The sequence below is a fragment of the Dendropsophus ebraccatus genome, chromosome 13 (genome assembly GCF_027789765.1).
Source record: "Dendropsophus ebraccatus isolate aDenEbr1 chromosome 13, aDenEbr1.pat, whole genome shotgun sequence".
Lineage (NCBI taxonomy): Eukaryota > Metazoa > Chordata > Amphibia > Anura > Hylidae > Dendropsophus > Dendropsophus ebraccatus.
The window spans coordinates 33,443,258-33,462,204 of record NC_091466.1 but is presented as its reverse complement, the minus strand read 5'-3'; the positions used below and the strand labels follow the sequence as shown (position 1 = coordinate 33,462,204).

The following is an 18,947-nucleotide window of genomic DNA, read 5'->3' as shown; positions in this document are numbered from 1 at the left end:
ACAGGGGGCTATATACTATGGGGGAGCACAGGGGGCTATATACTACTGGGGAGCACAGGGGAGCTATATACTATGGGGGAGCACAGGGGCTTTATACTATGGGGGAGCACAGGGGGCTATATACTATGGGGGAGCACAGGGGAGCTATATACTATGGGGGAGCACAGGGGGCTATATACTATGGGGGAGCACAGGGGGGCTATATACTACTGGGGAGCACAGGGGGCTATATACTACTGGGGAGCACAGGGAGCTATATACAATGGGGGAGCACAGTGGGCTATATACTATGGGGGAGCACAGGGGAGCTATATACTATGGGGGAGCACAGGGGGCTATATACTATGGGGGAGCACAGGGGAGCTATATACTATGGGGGAGCACAGGGGAGCTATATACTATGGGGGAGCACAGGGAGGCTATATACTACTGGGGAGCACAGGGGAGCTATATACTATAAGGGAGCACAGGGGAGCTATATACTATGGAGGAGCACAGGGGAGCTATATACTATGGGGGAGCACAGGGGAGCTATATACTATGGGGGAGCACAGGGGAGCTATATACTATGGGGGAGCACAGGGGAGCTATATACTATGGGGGAGCACAGGGGAGCTATATACTATCGGGGAGCACAGGGGAGCTATATACTATTGGGGAACACAGGGGAGCTATATACTATGGGGGAGCTATATACTATGGGGGAGCACAGGGGAGCTATATACTATGGGGGAGCACAGGGGTGCTATATACTATGGGGGAGCACAGGGGGCTATATACTATTGGGGAGCACAGGGGGCTATATACTATGGGGGAGCACAGGGGGCTATATACTATGGGGGAGCACAGAGGAGCTATATACTATGGGGGAGCACAGGGAGCTATATACTATGGGGGAGCACAGGGGAGTTATATACTATGGGGGAGCACAGGGGGCTATATACTATGAGGGAGCACAGGGGAGCTATATACTATGGGGGAGCACAGGGGACTATATACTACTGGGGAGCACAGGGGTCTATATACTATGGGGAGCACAGGAGGCTATATACTATGGGGAGCACAAGGGAACTATATACTATGGGGGAGCACAGGGGAGCTATATACTATGGGGGAGCACAGGGGACTATATACTACTGGGGAGCACAGGGGTCTATATACTATGGGGAGCACAGGGAAGCTATATACTATGGGGGAGCACAGGGGAGCTATATACTACTGGGGAGCACAGGGGAGCTATATACTATGGGGAGCACAGGGGGCTATATACTACTGGGGAGCACAGGGGGCTATATACTATGGGGGAGCACAGGGGCTATATACTATGGGGGAGTACAGGGGAGCTATATACTATTGGGGAGCACAGGGGGCTATATACTATTGGGGAGCACAGGGGAGCTATATACTATTGGGGAGCACAGGGAGCTATATACTATTGGGGAGCAAAGGGGTCTATATACTATTGGGGAGCACAGGGGTCTATATACTATGGGGGAGAGCACAGGGGGGCTATATACTATTGGGGAGAGCACAGGGGGCTATATACTATTGGGGAGAGCACAGGGGGCTATATACTATTGGGGGGGAGCACAGGGGGGCTATATACTATTGGGCGAGAGCACAGGGGGGCTATATACTATTGTGGGAGAGCACAGGGGGGCTATATACTATTGTGGGAGAGCACAGGGGGGGCTATATACTACTGGGGAGAGTGCACAGGGGGGCTATATACTAATGGGGGAGCGCACAGGAGGGCTGTATATAACTGGAGGAGCACATGAGGGGCTATATACTACAGGGACACCTTAAAACTATGGAGGCACAGAGGGGTGTAACTATGTAGGGGTACAGAGGGGTGTAACTACTGTATAGGGGTACAAGGGACCTAACTACTGTATGTGTTGGAGCCTAAAATATTTGTCTGGCAGATTCTGGAGAGAAGATTCACAGCCAGGGGAAGACTTCAAGGTGGCCCAGGCTGGATGGAGAGAAAAAGAAAAGGTGACAGACTCTGATCGGAGAAGACGCCCCCGGTGAGTCACTGGATGTAACTGCACTCTGTTATAGGGTTGTAGTGTTAGGGGTCATGATGTGGCGGTATTATGTAATGGTATCATTGGTGATATCTTTCTGTTTTGTTTAGTGCAGTTTTTATGTAATATGTAATCACTGTATGGTGGAAATAGTGTTATAAGGTAACTACTGTATGTATTGGGGCTCTTGATACAGTGTGGGGGCAAATTCAGTACATTAAACAATGTGCCGAAAGGGAAGGGGGGGGCCCACTCTTGAGGGCTGTGCACTGGGCCCACCAATGTATTAAAACGGCCCTGGGCTGGACTGGGACTAAATAGCAGTGACATCCCAGCAGCCCTTATTCAATATAATCCCTGCCATATGACAGAAAATACACAATGTCACACAACATCTAGGATGGAGCCATCTATCACTACTCACATTCATTTGTAAATTACACTATGAACAATACAAGAAAAATAAAATAGCTAGGATTTACCTAATGACATGATCATGTGTGTACTACTACTATACAAGCACATATATGACCAATAATACCGCCATATAGTGGTCAGATACAATGTCTACATAGGATCTGTACAACACTACAACAATACAAACACACATATATCCAAAAATATTGCCATACAGTGGTCAGATACCAGCAGGGGCTGGCTGGCAAATTTTAGCTCGGGGGGCAAGCACACAGCACTGGCCCATAAGTAGCAGGCTGGCGGCCCATCCTTTAAGGACCACTCTGGCCCTTACCTATAACATCTTCGTCATTTGTGACCAAATATCCTACTGTGCCCTGTGAAGGGATCAGAAGTCACTTTCCTGTATAAGTCTATGGGGCGGCTCAGCGATGACACGGAACGTACCCATAGACAGATGCAAGGAATGCTGGGTGACCTCTATCGTACTGAGTATATGATGCTGGAAAGCTGGTTGACCTTCATCAAACTGAGTATAAGATGCTGTGAAAGCTGGGTGATCTCCATCATACTGAGTATAAGATGCTGGAAAGCTGGGTGACCTCCATCCTACTGAGTATAGGATGGTGAGAAAGCTGGGTGACCTCCATCCTACTGACTATAAGATGCTGGGAAAGCTGGGTGACCTCCATCATACGCAGTATAAGATGGTGGAAAAGCTGGGTGATCTCCATCATACTGAGTATAAGATGGTGAGAAAGCTGGGTGACCTCCATCCTACTGACTATAAGATGCTGGGAAAGCTGGGTGACCTCCATCATACTGAGTATAAGATGGTGGAAAAGCTGGGTGACCTCCATTATACTGACTACAAATACAAGATGCTGGGAAAGCTGGGGTTTCTGTATTTTTTTTTACAATAGTTTATATCACTGCTGTGGTCCTGTGGGTATAGGCATTCCTCTTTTTAGAACACCCCCCTCGTGTGTGCACCCCCCATTAGTAAAAATAATAATAAACAAAACAACAAACACACATACTTATATGTATCCTCTATGTACTCCTGTATATATGTATCCTCTATGTACTCCTGTATATGTCTCCTCCTGTATATATGTCCCCTCTATGTACTGATGTGTATGTCTACTCCTGTATATATGTATCCTCTATGTACTGCTGTGTATGTCTACTCCTGTATATATGTATCCTCTATGTACTGCTGTATATATGTATCCTCTATGTACTGCTGTGTAGGTCTCCTCCTGTGTGTGCGTATATACATATATATATTATATATATATATATATATATATATATATATATATTCACGAGGGAATATGCAATGCAGGAAAATTTGGATCAGTGTAACTATATATATATATATATATATATATATATATATATATATACACACACAGGAGGAGACCTACACAGCAGTACATAGAGGATGCATATATACAGGAGTACATAGAGGAGACATATATACAGCAGTACATAGAGGAGACATATATACAGCAGTACAGAGGAGACATATATACAGCAGTACATAGAGGATGCATATATACAGGAGTACATAGAGGATATATGATGTATCCTCTATGTACTCCTGTATATATGTATCATCTATATACTTCTGTATATATGTCTCCTCTATGTACTACTGTATATACTGTATGTATCATCTATATACTTCTGTATATATGTCTTCTCTATGTACTCCTGTATATATGCATACCCCCCAACTTTTGCTGGGGGGAAAGAGGGACATAGCCACGCCCATAACTGCGCTCTATGACCCCATAGCCACATCATCTATTACCATTATATAAGTAACAAATATTATCACCACTCCTTCACCACATAGTTACTTATACCACCATACCACTGGTGCCTCCATCTAGGTAGGGTGTAGTAGTGGAGGTATAGTGAATAAGGGGTGTAGTAGTACAGGTAAAGATGAGGGGTGAGGTAGTACAGGTATAGATATGGGGGGTATTAGTAATACAGATGAGGGGCATTAGTAGTAGTAGTACAGGTAAAGATGAGGGGTATGGTAGTACAGGTATAAATGAGGGGTGTATTAGTAGTACAGATGAGGGGGATTAGTAGTACAGGTACAGATGTGGGCTGTAGTAGTACAGGTAAAGATGAGGGGTGTAGTAGTAATACGGGTATAGCTGAGGGGTCACTGGGGGAAACTGGGGCAGCTGGGGGTGACTGGGAGAGCTGGGGGTGTACGGGGCAAACTGGGGGAGCTGGGGGTGACTGGGAGAGCTGGGGGTGTATGGGGCAAACTGGGGGAGCTGGGGTTGACTGGGAGAGCTGGGGGTGTATGGGGCAAACTGGGGGAGCTGGGGGTGACTGGGAGAGCTGGGGGTGTATGGGGCAAACTGGGGGAGCTGGGGGTGACTGGGAGAGCTGGGGGTGTATGGGGCAAACTGGGGGAGCTGGGGGTGACTGGGAGAGCTGGGGGTGTATGGGGCAAACTGGGGGTGACTGGGAGAGCTGGGGGTGTACGGGGCAAACTGGGGGAGCTGGGGGTGACTGGGAGAGCTGGGGGTGTATGGGGCAAACTGGGGTTGACTAAAGGGGGACTGGGGACAGTTGGAGTTTACTGAAGGGGGACTGGGGCAGACTGGGGATGACGGAGGGGAAATGGGAAAGACTGAGGGTGACTGAGGGGGACTGGGGCAGACTGGGGGTGATTGAGGGGCACTGAGGCAGACTGGGGGTGACTCTAGGGGGACTGGGGCAGCTGGAGGTGATTGGGGCAGGAGTGCACATAGCCCTCCTCCTCTTCCTCTCACCCTGGCACACAAGTTCCCCTCCCCGCCACACATGCAGGTCCCCAGTCTTTGAAGGAGGCCGCAGGGACTGTAGTGGTGATATCACCACTACAGTCCCTGCGGCCTGCTCCAGAGACCGGGGACCTGCACGTGTGGCCAGGAGGGGAGCAGGACGTGATATTTATAGCTCAGGCAGGTCAGTTGCGGCTCTGTTAGGCGGACTGCCCGACCGCCCTGCACCTCACCTCCGGCGCGACACTCCACGCACCGCCATAAGCCCGTCATGCACCTCACCTCCGCGCCGCCCGCTTGACCTGCACCTCTTGCCCGGCCGCCAACCCGACAATCCATGCTGCTCCGCCTGCAATGATTTTTTGTGAAAATTTAATTTAAGATTTTTACAAAAAGCTAATCGATTCTAACCTTCTGGGCGAATTAATTTGTTTACTCACTCAGCCCTAATTCCTCTGTATGTCTCCTCTTGTATATATGTATCCTCCATGTACCCCTGTATATATGTCTCCTCCTGTATATATGTATCCTCTATATACTCCTCTGTATGTCTCCTCCTGTATATATGTATCCTCCTGTGTAGGTCTCCTGTATATATGTATCCTCCTGTGTAGGTCTCCTGTATATATGTATCCTCCTGTGTAGGTCTCCTGTGTATATGTATCCTCTATGTCAGGGATAGGGAACCTTGGCTCTTCAGCTGTTGCAAAACTACAACTCCCATCATGCATGGACAGCCTATGGCTGCCCAGGTATGATGGTAGTAGTAGTTCTGCAACAGCTGGAGGGCCTTGGTTCCCTCCCCCTGCCCTATGGCCTGCTGTGTAGATGTCCTGCTGTGTAGGTACCTGGCTTCCTGCAGACACCATCTTCTCTGTCTTCAGGCTCTTCTAGCCCAGACACAGGAGAACCAGCTGGAAGGAGAGAGCGCACTCTGGGGGCCGGAGGAAGATACTGCGTACAGCAGTTTGCTTTTTACCATAAGCCTCATAGGCAGGGCCGTTTCTGCCATGAGGCGGAATGAGTATTCCGCCTCAGGCGGCAGATTCTGCGCCCCTGCAGGGGGCGGCAGACAGCAGCCCTGCGCCTGCAGCCGCTCACCTGTCCTGCCGCAGCCGTCCGGTCCCGCCGCCAACGCTTACCGCTGTCCCGCGCCGTCAGTCAGCAGCTGTCATCGCCCTCCAGCGAGTCGTGAGTGCCCGTGGTCAGCGGGGGCCGCGATGCCCCCGCTGACCCCAGGCACTCACGACTCTCTGGAGGGCGATGACAGCTGCTGACTGACGGCACTGGAGCGCGGAAAGGAACAGCGGTGGGACGGGACGGCTGCGGCAGGACAGGTGAGCGGCTGCAGGGTCGGGAGACAGCGGTGAGCGGGACGGGACGGCTGCTGCAGGACAGGTGAGTGGCTGCAGGGCCGGCCCGGGGGGGGGGGGGGGTGCGGGGCGTCCAGGCGCGGGTGATTCGGTTACGGCGGGGGGGGGGGGGGTGCGGGGGGTGCAGGCGCGGGTGATTCGGTTACGGCGGCGGGGGGGGGGGGGGTTGGTGTTGTCAGGGGGCGGCCGCCTGAGGCAAACCCCAGAATCGGCCCTGCTCATAGGCTTATAGAAAGCATAATGGCCATAAAGGAGGCGGGGCTTACCGTCATGGGGGCGGGGCTTCAGCAGCCGCTTCCAGCACAGACTGGATCCACAGCACAGCCACAGGTAAATATGACTGATGAGGGCCGGGGCTGTAAGCAGGGGAGGCACTGAGGACTCCAGCCAGCTGTCAGCAGCAATGCGGCCCTGACAACTGGGGGAAGAGCAGCCCGGGGGGCATGTGCCCCCCTGCCCCCCGGCCCAGCCCGCCCCTGGATACCAGCTATAGGATCTGTACACTACCACTATACAAGCACTCATATAACCAATAATACCACCATACAGTGGTCAGATACCAGCTCTGTATAGGATCTGTACACTAACATTATAATAGCACTCATATAGTCAATAATAGTTAGTGTATGATATCAATGTGGTGATATATCTAAGCTCAACTAGTTTAAATTCTCCAGAGAAAATGTTTTCTTTCAAATCAACTAGTGTGACAAAGTTATATAGATTTGTAATTTACTTCTATTAAAATATTTCCAGTCTTCCAGTACTTATCAGCTCCTGAATGTCCTGCAGGAAGTGGTATATTCTTTCCAGTCTGTGCTGCCACCTCTGTTCATGTCAGGAACTGTCCAAAGCAGTAACAAATCCACATAGAAAACCTCTCCTGCTCTCTAGGCTGGAAAGAATACACCACTTCCTGCAGGTCATACAGCAGATGATAAGTACTGAAAGACTTGAGATTTTTTTTAAATAGAAGTAAATTACAAATCTCTGGCACTTTCTTGCACCAGTTGATTTGAAAGATTTTTTTCTTTTTCGCTGGAGTTCCCTTTTAAGCCCTTGCCTCCGCAGCCTATTTTGGCCTTAAAATGTCACTGTCATTAAAAATTTTTTTTCAGAAATCAATAGTACAGGCGATTTTAAGGAACTTTGTAATTGGGTTTATTAGCTGAAAAATAAATTTTTATCATGAAAAAGCAGTTTGAAGCTCTCCTACGGAGAGAGGGAAATGAGACACTAGGACAGGACAACAACGAGTTAATTTACAACTACATGATCTATCTCCTCTGACAGTCAGCACTGACCTCTCTGACCTCTGAATACGCTGTCACCCAGCTCAGTGCCTGTAATCCTTTGTTCTCCCCTCTGGCTGCCGACTCATATCCCTCCTCCCCCTCCCCTCTCTATAGAACAGAAAGGTTGTCTCTGAGGCAACAAGTCACAATTTCCTGATACAGTAAAACCTTGGTTCCCGAACACCTCGGAGTTCAAACTATTCGGTCTTCGAATTAAATTTCCCCCTGAAGTTTTGCTCGGTATCCGAACAAAACCAGGGGGATAACTGTCAGCTGAACTGATGTTCAGCTGACAGTTAGGTGTTCGGGAACACTGAGAGGCAGGAGCGGGCGGCACTCCATGATCTACCTCTGAAGACTCTCCTTCACCCTTCAGAGGCGGAAGAAGGAAGCGCTCCGGGCCGGCGGGGGGATGTGGAGAGCAGGTCAGAGGGGACTGAGCAGTGCGAGGCAGGAGTGATCCCCGCAGTGAGAGGCAGGAGCGGGCGGCTATTTAAACTTGCCGCCAAGCTCCTGCTCCTCTCAGCTGCCGGGGACACCCTGTAAAGAAGTGGGTAATCCCATCATAATGAGGGGAATCCCCGCTTCTTTACAGGGTGTCCCCGTCAGCTGAGAGGAGTTTACATAGCCGCCCGCTCCTGCCTCTCACTGTTGCGGGGGATATGGAGTGTTTCTACGCTCTGTGGGCCGGATGCTCTGCACCTGACCCACAGAGTGTAAGAACCAATTATTCAGTTTAACATTGTTCCCTATGGGAACTGACAGCTCGGTTCTGGAACAGCCTTCCAGAACCGATTATGTTCGAGAACCGAGGTACCACTGTGTTTTGCAGTGAATGGAAAAGAGGAGGGAGGGGGGGACCTGGGGAAAGTCTTTTTAAATGCAGATAATGGCATATTTGCCTAATAAACACAATTACAAAGTTTCTTAAAATCGCCTGGACTATTGATTTCTGCAAGTGACTCTTTAATGCCCAGGACCTATTTTTCAAATCTGACCTGTCTCTCTTTATGTAGTGATAACTCTGCGATGATTTTAATTATCATGGTTATTCTGAGATTGTTTTTTGTGACATATTCCTCTTTATGTTTGTGGTATATTTTGGTTGATACACTCAGTAGTTTTTTGTAAAAAAAAAAAAAAACACAAGATTTGCGCAAAAATTTTAACAATTTACATTTCTTTATATTCAAAACTCTATTTTCCTAAGAAAGATAGTCATATTACGTAAACTAATTATTACTCCAACATCTACAACATGTCTGCTTTATGGTGACGTCATTTGGTGAACGTCCTTTTACTTGTTAGGATGTTAGAGGGCGTCAAAATTTTGCAGTGATTTTTCAAATTTTCATGCTCTGATTTTATTAGGGACCAGTTCAGTTCTGAAGTGGATTTGTGGGGCCTGTATGTTAGTTAAATCCCTCCACTGTAAAAGCTGCACCCCTGAAAGTATTCACAGTAACATATCATAAGTTTACTAACCCTTCAGGTGTTTAGCAGAAATTTTAAAGGAGAAGTCCGGCCAAAATTATTTTTTGATATGTTATTACTTATGGAAATTTAGACAAATTTCTAATGTACATTAATTATAGGAAATGCACATATAGGGCTATTTCCCTTAATTTAGTAGATCATGGAGTGTTAGAATTCTCTCAGAAACAGTGACGTCACGACGAAGGATGTAATTCCTATACAGTGTCCAGCGGGGGGGGGGGGGGGGGGGCTCTATATGTAGAAGTCTATAGATGTCTATGTAAACTAATGTAATGTAATGTACAGTATGCTTTATTGAATGAATACATCTATGGACTACTATGGGGAACAAGTGTCCTCGCTCCCCAAAGTATTCCATATATGTATTCAATCAGTACATTTGGATATCCATCACAGTAAGCCCACCGAACCGCCGCCCCCAGCCGCCGCCCGGTCGCCGACGCTGCACTTGAATATATAGACTGAACTACTACTCCCATCACCAGCTCATAGTATGAGCAGGTGATGGGAGTAGTAGCTGGGTCATGCCTGCTGCCGCTGATGCCGCCGGGAGCAAGGGGGAGCCGCTCATCACACAGGGGCCATCATGCCCCCTTCGCTCCCCCGTCCTCCTTCTTACACGATCCGAGGAAACTTCTCCTTATCCCGGCTGACTTCCCACCTGGCCGCAACTCTCCCCAGTGTCCGCACTGACCGTCCTCTCCCACACGTGCCGGTCGGGGACACCGGGAGCCAGTATGTGTGGGGGGAGAGCGTCAGCCAGGCAGGGTGAGATTAACAAAAAATTGTCATTTTGATTAGTTTTTTATCAATTTTTTTTTCGGCGTTAATCGGGCGGGATAATTAATGTAACAGGTTAATAGACGGGGTCATTACGGGCACGGCAATACCAAATATATGTATCTCATTTATAGGGGATCATTTATAAAGGGGGATGGGGAACGTGTATAACTATTTATTTTTAATTATTTATTTAATTTATGTATTTATATATGTATTTATTTATTTGTGTATGTATGTATTTGTGTGTGTGTACTTTCACTTTTTCAGGTACCTCTATAATACATTACAGCACATGATCAGTGCTGTAATGTATTATAGAGAATGAATGAGCTGTCAGAAGCTGACAGCTCATTCATTTGATCAGGTCCCTGCCTCAGTGCAGGGGCCTGATCACTGTCATCCATAGCAGCCCAGATGCAGGAAGCAGCGTCTGGCTTGCTATGGTAAAGGGGGGGGGGGGGGGGGCGGAGGGAGCGGATCTCTTTCCGGCTGCTCCATAGACACAGCGGTTGGCACGGTGTACAAATCATAGAACTGCGGTGCAAAGTATAATAGAGTATATACATCAGCTGGAACTCAAAAGTGTGCAATAGGGTTGATATTCCTGGAGGTGTCAGTAATATGGAAAACGATTTAGCTTTGCTAGGTAAGTGGTCCAAACATTGGAAATTGAAGTTCAACTTTTCCAAATGTAAAATAATGCACTTTGGGAGGAGGAATCCTCTATCCGAGTATCACATCGGCAGTACTGTGTAGGAAAAGACTTCAGAAGAGAAGGATTCAGGGGTAGTGATTTCTGACAGCCTTAAAATGAGTCACCAGTGCAACCAGGTGGTGGGGAAAGCAAATCACATGCTGGGGTGTATAGCTAGAGGTATAACCAGTAGAAGGAGGGAGACTGTGATCCCGCTATATAGAGCTCTGGTGAGGCCACATCTGGAATACTATGCCCAGTTCTGGAGGCCTCACCTAAAAAAGGACATTGATAAAATAGAACGGGTCCAAAGAGGGCTACAAAAATGGTGGAGGGTGTGAGGCATAAACCATATCAGGAAAGACTTAATGATTTGAATCTGTATAGTCTGGAGGAAAGAAGAGAAAGGGAGGACATGATTGAAACATTTAAGTATGTTAAAGGACTAAATAAGGTTCAGGAGGGAAGTGTTTTTAGCAAGAACAAGAGGACACAGTGAGAGGTTATCTGGGGGAAAGATCAGAAGCAACGTGAGAAAATATTATTTTACTGAAAGAGTAGTAGATACCTGGAACAAACTTCCAGCAGAGGTGGTTGGTAAATCTACAATAACAGAATTTAAACACGCCTGGGATAAACATATATCTATCCTAAGATAATAAGAAAGAAAATACTAAAAGGGCAGACTAGATGGACCCAGTGGTCTTTTTCTGCCGACAATCTTCTATGTTTCTATACAGAAGACCCTTATATGACCTCTACTATGTATGTATCCGGGGCAGGTTACACATCCTGAACTGCTACCAGGGGCTATCCTCCCTTCTTTGATTGGACAAGTAATGACCACTAATAGGTCACATGAGTACGGACCGACCCCAAACCAGACATTGTGCATCACCAACATCCCCCCACTGGTGACAGGGACTCCCGCCCACACATAACTGTACCGCCTGCATGTAGTCACACAATCTCCTCCTAACCAAAATAATACCCAACCATCTACCCTAAATGGGTGTCTGACACCAGCAAAAAATATACAAGACCTAACCCCGGGGCGTAGCTAATGTCTCATGGGCCCTGGTGCAAGAAGTGAACTTGGGCCCCCACACCCCCCACACACACACAGTGCCATGCGACTCCAAAACCGCAACCCGACCCCCTCCCCACACTCAGAAATGTGATAATTTAGTGATGGTGGCGTACGCAGGACTGCTTCTAGCTTTTTTGTTTCCTAAGGCAAAGACTGGAACTCCTTGTACCTCTAACTTACAGTCATAGGCTAGGTTCACACTATGTAACTGTGCGGCTGTATTTTTTATGCGGCTGTAAATGTGCGGATGAAACTACGGCCGTGGGAAAAAATAGACATGCGGCTCAAAACATACGGTCATTTACTTTGAAATCTGGTTCAACTAAAAATAACAAATAAAATGTTAAGAAAGTGATGCAAACACCTCTGGATGCATCTGGGAAAGCAGGGAACACAGTTTACATGAATTGCTATTACCGGGGTTTGCGATCCTCTGCAGTATGCCGATGCCGATGTCTCTCATGGTTAATATATTAAAATAATAAAACACATTTTCGTTGTAATAAAGTGCCTTTCGTTGTTCAATTAAATTTAAACTAATCCATCATTTTGCAATTAAATATACTGTTAAAATAAATAGATATATAAATAAATGTATATTTATATATATATTTATTTTTTGACAGTATATTTAATTGCACAATGATGGATTCGTTAGAATTAAATTATTGACCAACGAAACTGAATTTATTTCAACGAAAATGTGTTTTATTAATTAAATATGAATTAGTACAGGAAGCTCCATAAGCCGTTAATTCATATGCCGGCAATAGAGCTTTCTGTACTAATCATCACTTTACTTTAATGAAAACATCAAATGTTTCTTCTAATTATGTTATCACAATAGCATTATTAGAAGAAACATTTAGAATTATATGTGCGCTCAGCTGATTGGCTGATTCGGCTGAGCGCACATATAATGAGCCGGTCCGCAGTACAGTGACTTCATTGTGCTGCGGACCAGCGAAGAGGACACATCGGGGTGAGTATAGAGCTCTCCCCACCCCCTCCACAGCACTGCACCCCTCCCAGCAAGGAAGGGGGGTCACTTAACCCCTTCCTTGCTGGGATGGGTGCAGTCTGACATCAGTCTGGCCCCCAAGGGGTTAAGGGGGATGCAATACATCCTCCCTTAACCCCTTGGGGGCCAGACTGTAAGCAGCGATCTGTAAAGATGCTGTATAATGTAAGGAGGACTACACCTCTCACAATGATGGGTGTTGTGCTCCTGTTTGTGTGTTTTTTGTGTGTTTCTCCCTTTTTGTTTTTCAGATATCGGTATCCTGTGGATTACGTCGGATTCCGTGGACTACGTCGATGACCAGCGTTTTTTTAATGTTTTTTTTTAATAAAATGGTCAATGAGGGGTGTGGGGGTGTTTTTATTTGAATAAAAAATTTTTTTAACTTGTGTCTTGTTTTTATTTCTTTACTTTATAGACTTAGTAGTGGAAGCCGTCTAATAGACGGAATCCATTACTAAGTTGGGGCCTAGTGTTAGCCGGTATAAAATGGCTAACACTAACCCCCTATTATTACCCCAGTACCCAATGCCACCAGGGGTACTGGGAAGAGCCGGGTGCCAGTGGTCCCGGAGCGTCAAAATTGGCGCTCCTGGACCGGGCGGCAGCAGGCTGGTAAGATTTAGGCTGGGGAGGGCCTAAACCAATGGCTCTTCCCACCCTGGTGTTACCAGGCTGCTGTCGTTTGGTTTTTAACCCGGCTGGTTATAAAAATAGGGGGGACCCTATGCGTTTTTTTTTAATTATTTATTTATTTAAAAAAAACACGCATAGGGTCCCCCCTATTTTTATAACCAGCCGGGTTAAAAACCAAACGACAGCAGCCTGGTAACACCAGGGTGGGAAGAGCCATTGGTTTAGGCCCTCCCCAGCCTAAATCTTACCAGCCTGCTGCCGCCCGGTCCAGGAGCGCCAATTTTGACGCTCCGGGACCACTGGCACCCGGCTCTTCCCAGTACCCCTGGTGGCATTGGGTACTGGGGTAATAATAGGGGGTTAGTGTTAGCCATTTTATACCGGCTAACACTAGGCCCCAACTTAGTAATGGATTCCGTCTATTAGACGGCTTCCACTACTAAGTCTATAAAGTATAGAAATAAAGACAAGACACAAGTTAAAAATTTTTTTAATTCAAATAAAAACACCCCCACACCCCTCATTGACCATTTTATTAAAAAAAAACATTAAAAAAACGCTGGTCATCGACGTAGTCCACGGAATCTGACGTAATCCACAGGATACCGATATCTGAAAAACAAGAAGGGAGAAACACACAAAAAACACACAAACAGGAGCACAACACCCATCATTGTGAGCGGTGTTGTGCTCCTTACAGTATGCAGCATCTTTACAGATCGCTGCTTACAGTCTGGCCCCCAAGGGGTTAAGGGAGGATGTATTGCATACCCCTTAACCCCTTGGGGGCCAGACTGATGTCAGACTGCACCCATCCCAGCAAGGAAGGGGTTAACTGACCCCCCCTTCCTTGCTGGGAAGGGTGCAGTGCTGGGGAGGGGGTGGGGAGAGCTCTATACTCACCCCGATGTGTCCTCTTCGCTGGTCCGCAGCATAATGAAGTCACTGTACTGCGGACCGGCTCATTATATGTGCGCTGAGCCGATCAGCCAATCAGCTGAGCGCACATATAATTCTAAATGTTTCTTCTAATAATGCTATTGTGATAACATAATTAGAAGAAACATTTGATGTTTTCATTAAAGTAAAGTGATGATTAGTACAGAAAGCTCTATTGCCGGCATATGAATTAACGGCTTATGGAGCTTCCTGTACTAATTAATATTTAATTAATAAAACACATTTTCGTTGAAATAAATTCAGTTTCGTTGGTCAATAATTTAATTCTAACAAATCCATCATTGTGCAATTAAATATACTGTCAAAAAATAAATATATATATAAATATACATTTATTTATATATCTATTTATTTTAACAGTATATTTAATTGCAAAATGATGGATTCGTTAGAATTAAATTATTGACCAACGAAAGGGACTTTATTACAAAGAGAATGTGTTTTATTAATTTAATATATTAACTATTAGAGGCATCGGCATTCGGCATCATTGCCGGCTATTTTTGAAGTACTCCGTACGGACCGCCTGTCAATCCTCGGCCGCATGTCCAGCCGCAAACAATGGTCTTGTTCATTTTTACGGGTCCGTTTACGATCGGGCCGTAGATTCAGACATAGTGTGCACTGTGCAGCCGTATATCCTATACTTTCCAGCGTACGCATGAACCACCAAAAATACCGCTGCACAATTACAGCCGCAAATACAGCCGCACAGTTACATAGTCTGAACCTGGCCATAGAGTTTAACGATTTTAGTGCTCAAGTTATATGTAAAAAACAAACAAACAAAAAAATCAGCAGTGCATCATCCTAGTGCATCATCCTAGTTCTACATTTGTACCACAAGAGGGCAGAATATCACATAAAAAAATCTGTTCCCTATAAGCCTAAATACTGGAGGCTGGAGCAGGTGGATGTTATTCTATGATTACCTATATATCTGCCAGAATCTATCTATCTATCTATCTATCTCTCTCTCTATCTCTCTATCTATCGGTGTGTTTACACAGACAGAGTTATCTGACAGATTTTTGAAGCCAAAACCAGGAACAGACTATAAACAGGGAACAGGTCACAAAGGAGAGACTGAGATTTCTCCTCTTTTCAAATCCAAAACCTGTCAGATTTATCTGCCTGTGTAAACGCACCATATCTCCCAGTAATACATAGGATTAGTGTCTGATCTGGGACAGCAGGATGTGAGAGAGTATTACTACAGCCAGGGCTGGCTCCAGGTTTTTGTGGGCTCTTGGGCGACCAAGCCTCAGCGGGCCCCTCATTTACACACTATGCACAATAACGTGAGACACCACTAACATATACAAACATACATTATTGACCTAGATACTGATCGACTGACTGACACACTCGGACACTGACACACAGCAGTTACAGCTCAGTCTTCTCCCTCTTCCTCTCTGTCGGGCTGCTCTCCACACTGAGAGGTTGAGGACCTTAAGGTCATGTGATCAGGTCCTTCACCCTTTTCTCTCTCTGTGCAGGTCCTGCTCCGTCTCCTGTGTCTTCTGATGTTCAGTGCACACCCTGGACTGCAGTGAGCGGGCCGAACATCAGAAAACCGGGCCCCTCTCCCTCTCTGGGCCCCTAGAGATGCTTTGGGCCCCGGCACTTGCCCAGGTAAGCCCTGTGCTGACGCTGGCCCTGACTACAGCTCCTTCATGCTTTGTCGCCCAGCTTTCCCAGACTCCTACAATGACTATACAATCCCTGGGCTGCAGGGTTCTGGGAAAGCTGGGTGCCCTCATTCATATCCTGTATATTTTCACCTTCTTTTTTGGGTTATTTTCAGCCTGGAAACAAGGTGAGATGTAAATGTGCTGAATCGTTTTCTCCAAGGAGACACTGCACAGATTTTATTTTACACAATTAAATATAGAAGATAAAACCGGATCCTTTATTTCCCGGTGAGCCCGTGCTGGAGCGGTGGCCATGTGGGCAGTCGCCTAAGGGCATCTTTCCAGGCGCCCCCGCACCATTACTTATTAAAGACGAGGATGGGAAGTATTGATCCTGCAGCTACATTGAACTTGTCACATCTCATCCTAGAGGTGTACACTGAGCGATTTTTAAAGATTAACAATTAACGATCGCAAACGAGATATATGTTTATCGTTAACCTGAAATTGTTCACCACACGTTATTGCGATCGTTACTATGATCGTTTATTCCTTCTGATCCCAGAAAAACAATGAACAATGTACAATTACAGTGAATGATTAGTGAAAAAATGCGGAACTTGAGCGAACGAACGTGGAATTACAGCGAACGATTAGCGAACAATTAACGATAATTTTAGGTTTAGATCTAAATCAACGATTAACGACATACAAATGATTTTTCGATCGTTGCCTGCAATTACACAGAACGATTATTGTTTAAATTCGAACGATTTAACGATTTTTCGCACGATAATCGTCCCGTGTAATAGGGCTAAGAGGCTGAGAGCGGCCACAGCTGATGACCCACATTCACCTGTAACAGAGACTTGTATGCTCCAAGCAGAAGAGATAACTTACATGTCATCTGTAGTGTCAAATGGGGCTTAACTGCAACACTAGGCTCAGCCTATGAACAAAGGTGTAATATACTCCAGAGCTGCACTCACTATTCTGCTGGTGGGGTCACTGTGTACATACATTACATTACTGATCCTGTACAGATCCTGAGCTACATCCTGTATTATATTCCAGAGCTGCACTCACTATTCTGCTGGTGAGGTCACTGTGTACATGCATTACTTATCCTGTACTGATCCTGAGTTACGTCCTGTATTAGGCTATGTTCACACAAAGGATGTTTCCGTAAAAGTACGGCAGTTGTTGAAATCGGCAACAACGGCCGTACTTTGTACGGAAACATACGTTGCCTTTTCTTCTATGGGATCTCGGCTGGAGCATATACACATAGGGGGAGATTTATGAAAGGGTGTAAATATACACCTGGTGTAAACTGCCCACAGCAACCAATCACAGCTCAGCTTTCAGCACTGGTAAAATAGAAGAGGAGCTGTGATTGGCTGCTGTGGACGGTTTACACCAGGTGTATATTTACATCCTTTCATAAATCTCCCCCATAGTATACGATTCAGCTGGGATACCCTGCAGCGCTGCAAAGAACTGACATGTCAGTTTTCTGCGGCCACTATTCAGCCATATCAGTTCACTAAATGAAGCGAGCGGCCCCGGCCGAAGTTTCATTGTGTGCTGTGGGGAGTTCTGATGCGGGCGCACATGGATGCGCCTGCATCAGAACGCTGCGGCGCCAAAGATCTTTTTTTTAGAGACTGACCGGGTCAGGGAACGGCTAGTCTGTTCCAGGGTGTGAACATGGCTTTATACTGCAGAGCTGCACTCACTATTCTGCTGGCGAGGTCACTGTGTACTTACATTAAATTACTTATCCTGTACTGATCCCGAGTTATATCCTGTATTATACCCCAGAGCTGCACTCACTATTCTGCTGATGGGGTCACTGTGTACATAACACACAAAAACATAGAAAAATGCAACAGCTCACCGCAATGGCAAGATACAGACCCACTACAAACATGGAAATAGTTAAAAGCAGCCCCCCCCCCCCAACTGCCAAAAAAACTTCCACAAAAATAATGAGGCTCTTGGTTACCACTTGAAAATGGTGTAAACTACCCCACCACGTTACGGTGGCCTCATACCGGGGCAGTCCTATGCTGTGTACATACATTACATAACTGATCCTATACTCATCTTGAGTTGCATCCTGTATCATACCCCAGAGCTGCACTCTCTATTCTGCTGGTGGGGTCACTGTGTACATAAATGACATTACTGATCCTGTACTAATCCTGAGTTACATCCTGTAAACAAAAATTATTCCTGCTGGTTATGGTGGAAAGGAGTCAGATCACACATGAGATGTATGAGGCCCTGCAGACCAGTCATACCCCAGTAGTCCCTGTCCCCCCCAGTAGTGTCTGTAATGGAGAACTGAACATGGAGCAATAGAAGAAGGTGACTGGTCTGATGGGTCAGGTTCTCCATTATGTGGACAGCCGGGTGTGTGCTCATCCCTTTCCTGGGGTATAGATGGCACCAGGATTCACTATGGGAAGAGGATAAATCCTTTTAGGACCAGGGAGCGACCTGATATTTCCTGGCAGAAGGTATGCTGAGCCTTGTAGTACCTCCCGATGAGCCTGTAGTTATAAATCTCTGCTACTCTGCTTCTCTATAGGGATTCAGCACTTGGAGCTGTCCGGAGAGCTGGTGCTGAAATCAGGTCTTACTCACATCTCAGGACTCTGCAGGATCACTGTCCTCCAGCCACTAAAACTATCGCTCTCTGTTCACA

General features: G+C 46.4%; 1 protein-coding gene across 1 annotated transcript in view; it reads left to right on the top strand.

Moving 5' to 3' along the window:
- The first annotated feature begins 16,141 nt into the window (after positions 1-16,141).
- The window catches only part of LOC138771558 (uncharacterized), a 39,811-nt gene continuing 37,005 nt past the window's right edge, over positions 16,142-18,947 (top strand). The window contains exon 1 of the mRNA XM_069951378.1: positions 16,142-16,235. The gene's annotated coding sequence lies outside the window, so the exon portion shown is untranslated. The remainder of the gene's footprint in view (positions 16,236-18,947) is intronic.